Source organism: Mastigoproctus giganteus, chromosome 14, assembly GCF_048544385.1.
Source record: "Mastigoproctus giganteus isolate SK-2022 chromosome 14, ASM4854438v1, whole genome shotgun sequence".
Taxonomy (NCBI): Eukaryota; Metazoa; Arthropoda; class Arachnida; order Uropygi; family Thelyphonidae; genus Mastigoproctus; species Mastigoproctus giganteus.
The window spans coordinates 82,202,903-82,214,727 of record NC_143588.1 but is presented as its reverse complement, the minus strand read 5'-3'; the positions used below and the strand labels follow the sequence as shown (position 1 = coordinate 82,214,727).

At 37.1% G+C, this 11,825-nt stretch overlaps 1 protein-coding gene across 1 annotated transcript in view; it reads left to right on the top strand.

Annotated features, from left to right (window-relative positions):
- The first annotated feature begins 4,107 nt into the window (after positions 1 to 4,107).
- Positions 4,108 to 11,825, top strand: part of NAT1 (N-acetyltransferase 1) — a 321,119-nt gene continuing 313,401 nt past the window's right edge. Inside the window, exon 1 of the mRNA XM_090388830.1 lies at positions 4,108 to 4,238. The gene's annotated coding sequence lies outside the window, so the exon portion shown is untranslated. The remainder of the gene's footprint in view (positions 4,239 to 11,825) is intronic.

Below are 11,825 nucleotides of genomic sequence, written 5' to 3'. Positions count from 1 at the left end.
TATTCATTTTCTCCAATGCATGTCCTACCTCATCAGGAAGGATATCAGATATGTTGTATGTGTTACTAATTTGCGATCCAGCTTCCCCACTGCTGGCATCATTCCCTCACTCCTTGTATAACTCTGTATAGTAGTCTTCTGCTATTTGAATTATGCCTTCTCTGCTATTTATAAGTACACCATCACTATTCTTCAGTTTCAGTATCATTTGTCTTTCTTGATTACTGCTCATGGCTGCTGATTTAAGTCCTTTGTTTTCCCTTAATACTTGTTCTACTCTTCTTATGTTAAACCTTATGTCCTCTCTGAGTCTCTTTCTAATGGTTTTGCATAACTCAGTATACTCAATTTTCTCCTTATCAGTGTTTATCTTGTTTTTCATTTGTCGTCTTCAGTTCATCAAGACAAGTGTTTCTTGACTAATTTTTTCTTCTTTGGATTTCTTTTTCCCCTATAGGTTTCTTTTTTTCTCTTTTCTTGTGCAGCAAAACTGTGATTGCATTATTCTTGGGCATTATCAATTTCAGAAAGTTGTAATATTCCTTGTTGATATCTTGGTCCTGAGCAGTCTGCAGAAGCTCAAACTTGTTTTTAAGTTCCACTACGTACTGCTTCTCCTTCTCCTCTTCTATTATCTCAAAGACCTTTGTATTATTTACTTGAGTCAGTTTTTTCCTTTCTTTTCTTACATCTGTATCAGGTGTGCATCTTACCATTCTGTGATCACTTCCAACATTCACCTTGTGCAGGACAGTAACATCATTCACGATATATCTTCTGTTAGTGAGGATGAAGTCTATTTCATTAGTTTTATAATCCATTTGGGCTTTTCCATGTCCACTTTCTATTCACCCTTTTCTTGGAAAAAAGTGTTCATTATAGACATTCCTCAAGATTCTGCAAATTCCACAAGTCTTTCACCAATTCCAGAATTTCCTATAGTTTCCCTTTCTGCGCTGTTTTGTCTCTTTCCAACCTTAGCAATGAAGTCCCTTCTAATGATAGTGTAGTGAGTTTTCTGTTCGTCTAGAAGACTCAATTTCAGTGTACATATCTTCAACCTCTTCATCATCATGGCTCGATGTTGGTGCATAAATCATTATAATCTTTAGCTTTTACTTCTTAGATTGTTTGTTAGATTGTTATGAGATTGTTATATTACATTGTCTTAGATTGTTATGTAACTATTGTTTTAATGTTATTTTTCTGCCATTTATATTATTTTAAAAGGTCATTCTACTGTAATAAAAAAATTATTTTCTTTATACATAAATTGTTTGCTATTTGCTACTAATATGAAGCTCTAAAATGATATAATAGTTAAATTTTGTATAACTATGTTAAATTTTATTTGTAACTATTCTCTTTTGTATTTATGATGATATCAACATAATCCAGTATGATGTTACCAACAGCAAATTCAAAATGGGAAGCATTCAAAGAACTTATCTTGGAAGCTACTAGGCTTTACATACCAACTAAGAAATATTGTTCAAGGTTTAGGCCTAAATGGATGTCAAATGAACTAATGAGACAATGTGGCAGAGAAGAAAATTGCATAGGATGCATATAAATTAATGGGTGACATGGGAGGATATGATAGATATAAGCTGGTCTGTAACCAAGTCACAAAGGAGATTAGGCAGGCAAAGGCACATTATGAGAAATCCTTGGCAAAGGATACAAAGGAAAACAGAAAAGAGTTCTTTACCTATGTAAACTCAGACGGAAAGGAATGAATCAGATTGGTCCACTGGATATTGATGGGTCAACAGTTGAGGATTCTGCTCAGGTGGCTTACAAACTAAACGATTATTTTGCATCTACATTCACACATGAGAAGTTATTCAGGAAGGGGAATGCCAGAGGTGAAGTAAACCATGGCAGTGAGCTAGATGATTTTGTAATAACTGAGAGGAGAGAGGTGGAGAAATTGTTGAGGATAAACATAAAAAAGGCACCTGGGGTGGATGGGATCTACCCAGTTATATTAAAGGAGGCAGCAATGGAAGTAAGCAAACCCTTAACCATAATTATGAGAGCTTCCTTGGACTCAGTGGAGGTACCCATAGACTGGAGATGTGCAAATGTGATCCCAATTCACAAACTAGGATCAAAGGCTGACACAAGGCTGAGTTTAACTTCTGCTCCAGGAAAATTAATGGAGGCACTGGTTAAAGAAGCACTGCAGGATCATCTAGACAAGACTTCAGTTATAGTTCGGACGCAGCATGGTTTTGTTAAGCGAAAGTCTTGCCTGACCAATCTGATTGGATACTATGTTGCAGTCACAAAAGAACTGGATTCAGGGAATAACTTTGATATTATATATTTGGATCTTAGAAAGGCTTTTGATACTGTTGCACATAGAAGACTGCTGCACAAATTGGAGCAGTGTGGCATTGGTGGCAAATTGCTGCTATGGATAAAGGGGTGGTTGAGGGGGAGAAGACAGAGAGTGGTAATCAATGGACACTGCTCATCGTGGACTAATGTTATTAGTGGAGTCCCTCAGGGTTCAGTGTTGGGTCCATTATTGTTTTCTGTATTTATAAATGATATTGATGATGGTATATCAAGCTTAATGTCCAAGTTTGCAGACGATACAAAGGTTGGCAGGGTTGTTAAGGACACTACTGACACTATGCTGCTGCAGCAGGATCTGGAAAAGTTGAGCAGATGGGCTGAGAGGTGGCAAATGAAGTTTAACATTGACAAATGTAAAGTACTACATATGGGAAACAGCAACTCCAGAGCAACGTATCAACTCTGTGGTACTACACTGACAGTGGTAGAGAATGAAAACGACCTTGGGGTAATTGTGCAGGCAGATATGAAGTTCTCTGCGCAGTGCAGACGGGCTGTAAGAGTAGCTCATGGTGTCTTGTCAATGATATACAGGAATTTTTCTAGGAGGGATAAAGAGGTGATTACTCCCTTGTATAAGGCAATGCTCGGGCCACACCTTGAGTAATGTATTAGGTCTGGAGGCCACATTTCAAGAAGGATGTAGAGCTACTGGAATGAGTACAGAGAAGGGCAACAAGATTAGTGAATGGAACAAAGTTCAAACTAAGGAAAGACATGTAGGATAGATGTGTGGAAATTGGCCTTTAGCCAGCGGGTAGTTGGTTGGTGGAACAGACTTCCATCCCTTGTTGTGGAAGTTGATAGCCTAAATAAATTTAAGGCTCAGGTGGACAGGTATTTTGAATGAAAGGAGGGGAGAAATGGAAGTGTTTTTTTTTTTTTTTTTTTTTTTATTTTGATTGATGCTGCATAAGCTTGCTTTCTTGCATCATATGTCTATTAATGCTAATGCTAAAAACGTCGTCATGATCTGAAAAAGTTATCTGCCCGATAACCAAGAGTATTGGGTAATTGGGGGTGAGATAAATGTGGTTGTACTGTATTAATATTGTACGACTGAGGAACCTTCCGTTGTCATTGTTTCTAATAAAGCCATGTGAAAGTTTGATTTGTAAAAGGTTCACCTCAGGAAGCAATATTTTAAATCATTTTTCTGAAGTAAGGCAGCTACACCTGTCTATATTGGGGCTGCATAAAGTTAATTTCATTATGATGTAAAAGTATCAAATAATTACTAGTGATGTTGCTTCAGGGCCTATAATGATTTAATTGGTTTTTTTTTTTTTTTTTCATAAGACATAACTGAACTTTCTTTGTGCTTTTTGTAATTTGGCAATTTGAATTTGATTAAAGATTAAATCTATCATGATATGTTCAGTTTTATTAATTATTTGTTGATGCTTAGTTTTTCTTGGATTTATAGTGAGATTGTTTACTGAACAGTATGAAATGAAATAGAATAAAAATTCTGCTTCATATTTTAATACGGTGTGGTTAAAAATATATGCAGTTGTAATTTCTGCAAAAACACACCCACTGCATACACATTTTCTAAAAACAATTAGTTTTTGTAGTAAATAATGAAAAAGTTTGTTATATTTAAAAATATATATTAGATCCTCTATTCAGTTTTGTTGTTGGAATGCTGGAAGTAATGTTATTTATTACATTATTAATTTTTTAATGAATCTATATTTATATATATATATATATATATATATATATCACTATAGGGACGAACCTCCTCGTCCAGTTACCACTAGCGTAGGCTCCGCCGCCATTCGCAGATGGGTACCTCCAAGCAGCATTAGACGAGATGCAGTCACCCCAGAAGAAAAAAATGATCTCGTATTTCGAAAAGTGCGAGGGTAGGGTTTCTTCATTTACAGTAATTATATAGTCTAAGATATTTAATTAAGAATTTGCTCTAGGTCTGAATTTAAGTTTTTGATGAATACAATATTTAAAATAATATAGAATGAAACCTTGTTATATTGCTTCATGTTTCTCTCCATTTGGTTTATAGATTTTTCCAAATTTGAAAGTATATATTATGTTTTATGTTACCATTCCTAGCTCTCACAAATCTGTTCTCAGACAGAGGTGTTCTCTCCCCTACTTTTTTAATTGAATGCATAGACTTTAATCTTGAAAACAGACAACCAGCTGTAAAACACATGCAGATAGTTAGTGCAGCTACTGACACCTGATAACCTGAGTTATGATATCAATTCAAAATAATTCAATACTTTTCAGCTCTTTACTTTACAAATTACCATATTACTCTGAGAATTTAAAAACCCATGATGAATACAGTATTTAAAATATTAGAGTGAAATTTGATGAATATAGCTGCTTTTAGTTAATAAAGCTCGTGGTTCCTTTTCTGTATACAGGGTGTCTCAAAAATATTGGTACAAACGTTTAGGGGAGATAGGTAACATCTAAAGGAATGTGAACCGCATAGGAACCCGTAGTCGGAAACGTAAGTCTGTACACGGCGCTGTTCATCAGTTCGCAAGAGAGAAAATTTCTGGTTTACTCATTCAAGCAGTAGTCACCACATGAAGAGCATGCATTGATATACGAACTGTGGGCTGGCAGACATGCACAGAATTTATGGAGAACCCTTCCCGGACAGACACGTACCGGACCACTGTCTGTTTGCATGTATGCATCAAAATTTGTATGCTTATGGGTCATTTAGAGGTAACAGGAGTAGTGCGGGCAGACCACGTTCGATGCGAACCCCCGCCATGGAAGAAAGTGTGTTGAATACCGTCCAGAATAATCCTACTACCAGCACACTTGCCTCTGCCTTAGGAGTGTCTCGTTGCAGTGTACAGCGTGTCTGGTATGATGATTACTACTACTACTACACTTGCTTCTGCCTTAGGAGTGTCTCGTTGCAGTGTACAGCGTGTCTGGTACGATGATTCCTTACACCCCTTTCATCTCCAAAGGGTTCAGTTATTGCTTCCACAAGATCATCCAGCACGTGTGGCTTTAGCGCAGTGGTTTCTCCAAGAAAGTGTTCAAGACTTGAATTTTCCAGCCTATGTTTTGTTCACGGATGAGGCTTATTTCACTCAGGAAGGCTTATTGAATCAGCACAATGCTCATGTGTCGACTCACGACAACCCACACGGTGTGCGCCCCCATGCGGCACAACATCGCTTCGCAATAAATGTGTGGGCAGGTATGGTCGGTGACTGCTTAGTCAGCCCATACCTGTTACCATCCTGCATGAACTTTGCTAAATATCGGATGTTTCTTGAACAAGTTCTACCAGGGTTACTTGACGATGCATTTGGTTTCAACAGCATTTGGTTTCAACATGACGGGGCGCCTGCCCTTTATGGAAGGTGTGTTCGTGACCATTTGCACAGCCGTTTTGGGCATCGATGGATTGGCCGTGGTAGACCTGTTGCCTGGCCCCCACGCTCACCTGATTTATCGAGCCTTGATTTCTTTCTGTGGGGAGCCCTCAAATCTATCGTGTATGAATCGCCTGTGGAGACGGAAATGGATCTCATGTCGAGACTTGTCTGAGCTGCTGCTGCTACTGTCAAAGAAACTCCAGGTGTGTTCAACTGTGTCTGCCAATCCATGCTGCATCGGTGTCACGCATGCATCGCGTCTCATGGTCGAACCTTCGAGCATCTGTTGTAACATCATGAAATGCATCCATCTCGTACTCCATTGTTAATATTATGTCAAATAAATGTTCGCCGCTAATTACTGTCTTGTGTCATTCTGCTTCTTGTGCCTCTGCTACTACTTTCCTGTGACGTTTCTGGTTATGGGTTCCTATGTGATTCACATTCCTTCAGATGTTACCTACCTCCCCTAAAGGCGCCTCTGTAGCCAGGTGGGAAGGAGCAGCAGTGCTTAGCACATGCTTCTTGATTAGACCGGGGTTCGATCCCATCACCACCAAATACGGAGGATGCGGAAAGGTCAGGGAATGACCACCGCATATTCCCGGAGCAATATGGCCTTAGTTGCCAATGCTCCTAAAAACCAAATAACAACAACCTCCCCTAAACGTTTGTACCAATATTTTTGAGACACCCTGTATAAATATTATAATATTTAATAATATAAAGAAGAAAAAAAGTTAACTTGAATATCAGTTGTTTATTGCCATTTTTAGAAGTTCTGAACTGGATATCCAACTATATCAGTCAGTCCTTAAATGTATGTATATACACTCGTGCTATCTACTTTTTTGGGTTATTTTTCACTTTTGCCGTTTTATTTGATTTCTTAATTTCAGTGATATTAAATTGATATTGGATTGACTAAAATTTACAACAAATATCATTAGTGTGATCAGCATATTTCTCACTGATATATATTATTATTATTATCACTTTTATTGACTTGGTTTATTTGCTTTTGTTAAATTCATTTTACTGATGTTAATATTGTTATACAGATTGGAGTGGGCACATTCAACCATTTTAATAAGAGTTGTTCTGTAGGACTATTTTTCCATAGTAATAATTACCATATATTTCTTACAATGACCACTGCTACTATATACTGTATATTCTTATAAACTCATCTATATAACTTAGAATTTTTGTTAAATGTAAAATGGAACAGTAAGTACTTGATTTATATATTATCTGCCTTAACATAAGTATATACACTGTGTCACTGAATTATGACCACTTACTTAATACCATGTTGGGCTGCCACTTGCTTGCCTAGGCATTAACATCTATTAGATGTCTGAAGATGTGTGTGATGATCTGCAGTCATGCTGCCTGCAAAGTGCAAAGCTTTCCAAATTGTCGGAATAGATGATGGATGCATGTCCATACGCCTCACTTCCCATTCCAAAACATCCTACACCTTTGGGATGTTTTAGAATGGGAAGTGAGATTCCAATTGGATTGAAATCAGGAAAATCAAAATGGATGATATATTCACTGAGTTCCTCAAACCACTAGTGCACAGTGTTAGCCTAATGACACAGCCCATTATCGTCTTGGAACACCTTATTTCTGTTTGGCAAAAAATGCAACATGGCAGAGTGCATGTGGTCTCCTAAGTGTTTGTGATAGATCTCACCAGTGAAATGTTTGTCCACTTGGGGGACAAACATTTTGCTGGTGAGATCTACCAGACCCTTGGTGCACATGGATAAACAAGTGCACCGAAGATCCTGGTTCTTGCCAGCAAAACATGCCCAGTACAGTAAAATCTCGTTAATACAAACTCGGTTATACAAAGTACTCTTTTATGTGAAGCATATACCATTCCCCTGCAAAAGGATAGGATTTTTTATGTAAATATATTCATTTATTACAAAATTCAGTTAATATGTATTACAAAGTTCTTTTTCACCCTGTGAGAAATAAATATTGTCATTTTGTATGTTTAATACAAATCTTGGCAGAGCGATCCGATTATTGCCCCCAGCCACCTGGCTGCCTGCTTCCCAAAAGGATGGCACTGACTTGTTAGAAATTAGTTTTGTTTAAACAAAAGCAGTTTATAATTGCTACAATTACAAGTGCACACTGAAAAAACATCTTTCTGAAGGATGAGTTGTTAAATTAACAAAAGAATAAAAAGTTTTTCTAAGTTGTTTACATGCACTCCCTTCCTCTCCACAGGAATAAGGTCAGTTGCAATTGTTACCCCAGTCCAGTGTCTTTTGGTATCATATGCAGCAATCTATTTTTTGTGCCATTTTTATCTGAGCTGATGTCTTTTTCGGAACTTGTCTTTAAATTAATTTAAAATTTGTTTATATTAAATCTTATCTAGCAGTGTTATGGCGACAAAACGTAGACGGACAGAATTAAGCCTGGAAATTAAACTAAAAATTATACAAAAGGCTGATAGGATGGAAAGAAGCAAAATGGACATTGCAAAGGAATACAACATCCCTTTACCTACTTTATCTACAATACTGAAAAACCGAAAAAGACTTGAAGTGCGTGACACTGGAGCAGCGATGAAAAACAAACAAATTCATGATGCAAAACACGAGGAGCTTGAAACAACTTTTCGAGTGGTACCAACAAATGCGTGCATTTAATTTGCCAATGTCAGGTCCGATTTTGCAAGAAAAGGCAAATTATCTAGCTTAGCAACATGGGATTAGTGACTTCAAATGCAGCAGTGGCTGGCTCCAAAGATTTAAAGATAGGAATAACTTGGTTTCGCAAAATGTTTACGTGAGTCTGGATTAGTCAACAAAGAAAAGGCTACAGACTGGTTGTGTTCTGTACGGTCCATCCTTGAAAAATATGAGGCAAAGGATATTTTTAATCTTGACAAGACAGGTTTATTTTATAATTTGCTGCCAACTAAAACATTTCCTGTTCATGGTGGAAAATTAAGTAAACAAAGACTCAGTTCTGTTATGCTGCAATTAAGATGCAATACAAAACTACATCCATTTGTGATTGGTAAGTTTTTCAAGCCAAGCAGTTAACCAACTTCTCTGTGATTATGAGGCCAATAGAAGTGCTTGGCTTATGGTCAAAATTTTTCAGTCTTGGTTATCGAAATTGGACAGAAGAATGACTTCAGAAAAAAGGAACATTTTGATGATTCTAGATCATTGTACAGCACATTCTGCCGAGACACATTAAGTTGACAAATATGTGGCTGTTGTTTTTAGCCCCTAATGCAACCACTGGATCAAGGCATTATTTATAACCTCAAGAGAGTATATAGAGCCCGCCTGATATGGTACTTGATCCACAACATAGGAGGGAACAATTTTCAGCCAAATTGGAATGTCTTGGATGCTATCTGTAATCTTGTTATTGGTAAAGTATCACGTCAAGTATAATAATCAAATGCTTCAGAAAGAGTGGCTTTGGAGAGAGAACATCATCGAAAAACATGGTCCAGCCAATGAATGTGATAGCAACAGTGAGGAATTTGAAAGAGCATATGGATTTTGTTGGCGAATTTGAAGAGTTTGTGAAGGTGGATGATGAAGTTGCTACCATTGCAAAGCTAACACCAGAAGAGCTACTGGGTACCAAACAAAATGATGTTTTTGTTACCAGCGACAGCGGAAGTGAAGAAGCACACGCGCTGTTATCTAAAAAAGATGCCCAAAATGCATTGAACATACTAGAGAATGTGTTGGCCTGCAATAACGTTGATAAAGAAACAACTATTGCATTTGATAACATGTATGCTGCAGTTAAAAATACATATAGAAAAAAAAAACTGTGCAAACAACATTGGATTCGTTCTTTCAATTAGATTAATTTATTAAAAAGTTAATAGTTTGTATGTCTCCTTTTATATTAAGATTGTAATCCTTTTTACTGTGATACTAAAATATTGTATATATAAAATATATACTGTACAATTTTTCTCATTTCCGTTAGTATTGCTTTTCTCTTAGTTTATCTTGCAAATAAAATAAAATCTATAAAAAATGTTATTCCTATTACTGTATTGTTAGACAAGGCTTTTGCTATTTTATTTTATTAATTTATTTTTGATATTATTATTTCTTATTATTCTTAGATATACAGTATGTACAAAAAAAAAAAAAAAAAAGTAAAATTGACACTTTTGCGGGACTTACAAACTTCGTTATTACAAAAAAGTGAAAATTTAGGTCCCTTGAACTTTGTATTAACGAGATTCCACTGTATTAAGCAACTACTGCCACCTGCCTGAATAGTGGACACCACGCATGATGGGTCCATGGTTGTTGTTTTTTGGTTTTTAGAAGCGTTAGCAACTAAGGCCATATTGCTCCGGGAATATGCGGTGGTCATTTCCTGAACTTTCTGCATCCTCCGTATTTGGTGGTTACGGGCTCGAACCCCGGTCTAATCAAGAAGCATGTGCTACACACTGCTGCTCCTTCCCACCTGGCTATGGAGGTGCCGGGATCCATGGACTATTGTTGCATGTGTCACACACGAAGGCATCTATCAGTTACATCAATATCATCATCATCATCATCATCATCATCAGTATCCATCAATTATTTGGGCTCATTGGACCAGCACACTCGTTTCTGATCCTCCAGGTGACTAAGGCCAGGTTTCATGGCCTTAGTCACCTTTGTACCATAAAAACCGAAACCAAATCACATCCAAGCAGTGTTTCGTTGACACCACAGCATTTGCTGTCGATGATGATGAGCAATGAGGAGAGGGTGTCTTTTGGGTCATCTGTTGTGGAACACCACACTCACACCACACGTGTGAGTGTGTGCACGTAGTCATTTGAGATGTTGTTATTGCATTCACCATATTGTACTGCAATGTCAGCTGTCACACAGTGAACTGCCATTGAGCTCGTACAATGCTCTGAATCCTTTACGCAAGGTGAGTGGTTCACGGTGAGCAATCCTTTACTGTTTTATCAGCGGGAGGTAGTTTGACCCATTCAACACCATTCTTTGTACACTTTAACCACTGGGGGTTGTGAGCAGCTGAAAAGAGATGTGCCATATCCGATTTGGAAGCATCTGATGCATGAGCTTCCACAATCATGCCTTTTTGAAACTCTGTATTATCTTTACTATGTCCCACAACTGCTACTTTATCACATTGACTTACACAATTACCATTGCTCTAGTGTACAAAGCTGTTTGCTTTCCATACTGAGAGCTGTGCATTATGGATCGATTGGTCATGATTCAGTGATCATGGAGTGTAGATACTTTTTTTTTTTTTTTCACCAAAGTGTTTTTAGTACATAAACTAATTTATAAATGAATTTAGCTTATTTTTCGTTTATTTATTTATTTTTTTAAAGCAATGGTGGTATGTCAATAAGTTTATTTACCTATTCATATAAAATTGTTGCTGTATATAGACTATTGTGGATTTACTGGATGCTGTTTTCTACAGCAGCATGTTAGAGGGACAACAAGAGAGAGAGTAGTATTCTTGATCTGATTATCAGCGGTGATTATTTATGCATTAAGTATATACAGATAACCACTAGGTGGCAGTGATCATAGTGTATTGATGAGATGGGATTTACTTAGATGTAACTGCTATCAAGGGTAAAGGGAATGGTTTTTGTTTTCATAGAGGACTACAGTGGTCTCAGATGTTTTTAAATTCTATGCAGTGGGACCAACTAATTATGTTACCATCAGCAAATTCAAAATGGGAAGCATTTAAGGAAATAATCATGGACGCTACTAGGCTTTTTATACCTAAGAAATACTGTTCAAGGCTTAGACCTAAATGGATGTCAGATGAACTAACGAGACTTCTTGCAGAGAAGAAAAATGCACAGGACACATTGTCAGGTGATAACTGAATGTTAGGCAAGCTAAGGCAGGTTATGAGAAATCTTTGGAAAAGGATGCAAATAAAAAGAGCAAAGAACTTCTTTTTTTATGTAAACACTAGAAGGAAGTGGATGAATCACATTGGTTCAATTGACATGAATGGTTTAACAGTTGATAATCCTTCTCAGGTTGCTGACAAACTGAA